We start from the raw sequence: 5000 nt of genomic DNA on the forward strand, positions 1-5000 counted from the left end.
CCCAGAGCCTGCCGATTTGCCATATAGGCAGCTAGAGCACGGCCACGCGGAGCATACCACAGAAAGCGACGGCGATTATAGATGTTAGGTGGCACAGGTGGTGCGGTTCCTCTGGCAGCATCTAGTGTGTCTGGAGAAAGCGCGCGCCGAGCTCTCGTTGCTGTTGCTGGACCTTGAACACCTGGATTCACATGCTGCTGGCGTTCCAGTCTTCGTGCTGCGTGCTGCGCTGCTCGTCCTCCAGCAATAGTATACTCCCGCATTTGCCTAACTGAGTACCTATCTGCATATTTACACACTATTTCACACGCCTTTTCATCACGAACTATTTCATTAACGGTTTTATCACGTAACATCTCTAGCTCGTCAGATTCGAAATCACTGTTTTGACACCCATATATCATGTGTTCTGGATCTCCCTCAGCACCACATTCACATCTATCATGGTCTGAACTATTTATTTTTAAGAAGTAGGTAGGGTACGGTCCGTGTCCAGTTAAGAAGTGAATCATTCCTTTTGTTGCATTTATGTGTCGCATTCGCTTCCTCTCTTTAATATCTGGAAATATCCTATGTACTCGTCTTCCAGTATCAGTATTATCCCACACTATTTGCCATTCTCTATCCAGCCAGCGTGCTAGCTGGATTTTGTCCTCAATTCTTTGTCCTGTAATTGCTTCCACTCTACCTAAGTCACCCTTACGAAGCCAGTACCTAGCTCCTCTTTGGCGGATTTGTAAGTCTACAGGATACAGTCCTAAGACCACCAATAATGCCTCAGTAGGTGTTGTTCTGAAGGCACCAGTCATCCTAATGAGCACACTTCGTTGCATCCTTCTCAAGTGTCTCACAGGTCGTACCTGTCTTAGCTTATGTGCCCAAACACTAGCCCCAAAAGATACGATTGATAACAATATCGCTTCATGATATATTCTAATAGCATTAGGGGGTAATTTATAGCTGGAAGTCGCTATTGTACAAATCTTATTCATGAGACTCATAGCCTTCTCACACACTTGTTTGATATGTGCTCCAAAGTTCAAACCCTCATCTAGATACAGTCCAAGATATCTACAAATGGCTTCGCGACTGATTGGAGTATCTTGCAGTTTTATAGAGGGTCCTCTTCCTGCTGATAATTTCCCTTTAAGTAACATGTATTTTGTTTTGTTAACAGCCACTTGCAGTTTGTTACAAGCACACCACTGACTTACTAAATTAAGCATTATGTTAGCTCTTGTCTCTATAGAATTTCTAGAATCTCCTGTTATAATCACAAACAAATCATCGGCGTAAGCTATTACACCGGCTACATTTTCACTGTTATTCAGCAACTCTAAGAGGGGTTCTGTAAAAATGTCCCAAAATATAGGACCACAAATGGAGCCCTGAGGACATCCTTTAGTAACATGCCTAGTAATTGTATGTTCTGGCGCAATCCACTTAACTGTTCGATCTTTACAATAATCAAGCAAGCTCAAATACAGACACTTGGGGGTTCTCAATTCACGCAATCTAGCAAACAGGGAGGGCCAAAAAAGATTGTCAAATGCACCTTGTATATCAATTGTCACGCCGATTGCATATTTCGCCAATGTATTGGAGACCATTCCTAGTGCCTGGTTGACTGCGTCATCTATAGATTTACCTGGTCGGAAACCATACTGGCACTGGTGAAGGCCGAGAAGCTCCCTGTGGTCGCGTAAGCGTCCACATAAGAGTCGTTCCTGGACCTTCCCCATAGTGTTCAGCAAACATATTGGGCGGTAGCTCTTCGCAAATTTCGGATCTCTATCCTCCCCCTTTTTGATAATAATTGCCTCAGCAACCTTCCACACCTTTGGTACCCTTCCTTGCAGGAGACACTCATTCAGCAAGGCTGTCAAATACGGTACAATTAGCATTTTAAGGTTCTGTAATGTTTCTGTAGTTATTTTATCTATTCCAGGAGATTTATTTTTCTTCAAGGAATCAATGGCATTGCCCACCTCCTCCTGTGCAAACGGAATAACCACACCCTCATCTGGATAGTCTTCTTCCATTTTTAGTCTCAAAAGCGACTGGTATTCATTATCAGAATTTGGATTATCACTTGGTAGCAGTGCTTCCAATAAGTAGTGAGCTGAGTCCCGCCAACCTATTGTTGTAGTTCCATCCGGCTTCTGGAGTGTAGACATGATAAGTGGTGTCTTAATTTTTTCACTAATAATCTTATATGGCAGTCCCCATACATTTGTTTCAAATTGTCTTTTAACAAAGTTTTCCCAGTGCTTTATTCTGGTATTTATTAGTTCTTGTTTATAGTTTGCTTTCAGTTCTCTGTAGTTTTGCAGCCTTCTTTGTCTCTCTCTATCACCCAGTGCCCTTTGATATGCTCTTCGAGCACGTCGTACACATCTTCTCAATTCTGTTAATGTGGAGCTCCAAGGGACCCTTGACTGACGAAAATAGGATCGTCTAGGTATGAAGGAATTCATGAGATTTTGAATTTGGTTCTGTATCGTTTCAGCCGCCTCATCAATATCAAAACCATTTCCTCTTGGTACTTGTAGCTGTAACTCTTCCCTCATACCTTCCCAATCAGCTCTCTTAAAATCAAAAATGGTTCCAGAAAAATCTTCATTTCTATTCATGTCAGATGTCCTTGTTATTTGGAATGTAATCATATTGTGATCGCTTACCGTTACCCTATTCAACACCTGCCAGCCTTGTATCCTACTTAAAACACTTTCGCTAGCCAACGTCACATCTATATTCGATTTCGCGCCTGCTCTATTTTGATATGTATATGGGAAGCCGGGCCTATTCATCACTATTAAATTGAGTTCCCCAATTGCATCCTGCAATTCCACTCCTCTCTCATCAGTCTCTATGCTATTCCAAAGTATCGATTTCGCATTGGCATCTATTGTGAAGATATGGAATCTATTCCCTCCAACCTCTTTGGCTCTTTTCAATCTATCTATGTATGGTTGTATCTCATGTGCATACTGAAAATATGAATTAGTAAGTAAGAATACTCCCTCGGGTGTTGTTAACTCCACTGTGATGGAATGCTCGTCATTTACCTGAGAGATTGCTGTAAGCAAAATCTCCCTTTTTAATACCACAGTAACCGTCATAGGATTTTCTCCACACATGATTGCCCTAGCACTAACTGGACTATGAACAAGCTTACCATTTTTGGTATACGGTTCTTGAATGCATAAAACATCCAAACTTCGATCCTCTGCAACCTTCCAGATCTCGGACATGACTGTGATACTACGCATTGCATTAATCTGAGCAACTCTTATCCCAGAAATCCTATTTGACATTAAGGTTGTCGAATATGGTTGTAGAACTTAACTCCAGTCTTGTCATACTCATAAACGGTTCTTCCATAACATTCCACAAACTCTCTGTAAAGATCTTCTTTATTAAATTTTTCGCTACGTCGAGTATATGCACGATTAAGTAATTCGCTTAATTCTTCCATATCTGTAGGCAAGTTATTACATCGCAGAAACAATCTATCCGCAGTTCCTGGATATGGAAAACCAATGGTCTTCCCTTTTGGATGTCCTTCTCTGATAATATGCCTAAGGGCTACAACAAGAACACTCATATCTTCCAACCTAGAGAGCCTATAATTCTCTTCCAGATCTGAATATATTAGATAAGGGTCTATTTGTTTTGTATCGCTATCCTTGTCACTATCCTTAGTCTTATCACTATCCTTATCACTGAACGACATCTGAGTACTTTCACTCTCTGCAGTAGTGGTCTGAGTGCTGATTGACTTCATTAGGGGCTTATCACAACTTCCATTGTCATTTCTACTTTTCCCTTTCAGCTTAGATTTAATCTTTGAGAGAATTCCTCGATTTCCTGAACCTATATCACTACTACTTTTCCCATATAATAGGGTGTGGCTAATTGGTTTCTCCTGTTGAAAAGGAGGAGACTCGCTGGATACGCTGGAGGTAACAACACTGTCCTGTAAGGGAAGAGAAGATTCATTTTCCTGTTGAGAAGGAGGAGACTCACTGGATACACTAAAGGTAGCAACACTGTCCTGTAAGGGAAGAGAAGATTCATTCTCCTGTTGAGAAGGAGGGGACTCACTGGATACACCGGAGATAACAACACTGTCCTGTAGGTGAAGTGAAAATTCAGTCTCCCGTGACACCAAGGATACACATGTCTCCATACTTTCTATGTTTTTTAAATCTATTGCTTCTGTGGCTGCATTTTCATTCCCTCGTTGCTTAAAACCTCTAGTATTCCCTATTATATTTGTGTCTGAGGAACTTTGTTGTTGCATGGTACCAAAAGTTTGTCTCTTGTTACGTAGCATGTTCCTCCACTCCATCGCCCTGCGCCAGTTCCGTAGCCTCGTTGAAGGAGGCTTACGTTTCTTACTCCTCAAATTGTTATCAGCTCTTTGTTGATACTTATTTGTTAAATTTGCTTCACTAAGAGGTATGAACACCTTACTGTATGGTGACAATTTACTGGCCATAATCTATACTTTGAATTGCTCTCTGTAAGTAAAGCTGATAAGTTGGACATTGTGGACCTGGTGAATTACATAATTTCCCTCTTGAGGAGCAGGGAATGCACTTTGCTGGCTTGCTAAGATTTGGACAACTTTTCTTCTGGTGGTTTTCCTCGCCACAGTGTGAACAAACCGAAGCCTTTGCAGTACACTTAGCACTTTTATGACCAAAATTTTGACACTTAAAGCACTTAAATGCAAAGTAATCTCTTACTGATAGTGATCTAAAATCAACATACACACGTTTCCCTTCAATAAGCATTTTCCTCACACGTGCACTCACTTCAAAGACATGGTTTACTTCTGTTTTCCCTCTGGGGCCTGTTTTAAAACAGTGCCGCATTTCCTCACTTAATTCTTGCTTGGTCATTTTGTCAGAAAGATTTTGTTGCCAAATTGTGTCTTGTAGTTCTTGACCATCCATATCACTTGGTACGTCATATATAATGACGAGAGGTCG

Source organism: Schistocerca piceifrons, unplaced genomic scaffold (assembly GCF_021461385.2).
Source record: "Schistocerca piceifrons isolate TAMUIC-IGC-003096 unplaced genomic scaffold, iqSchPice1.1 HiC_scaffold_1254, whole genome shotgun sequence".
Taxonomy (NCBI): Eukaryota; Metazoa; Arthropoda; class Insecta; order Orthoptera; family Acrididae; genus Schistocerca; species Schistocerca piceifrons.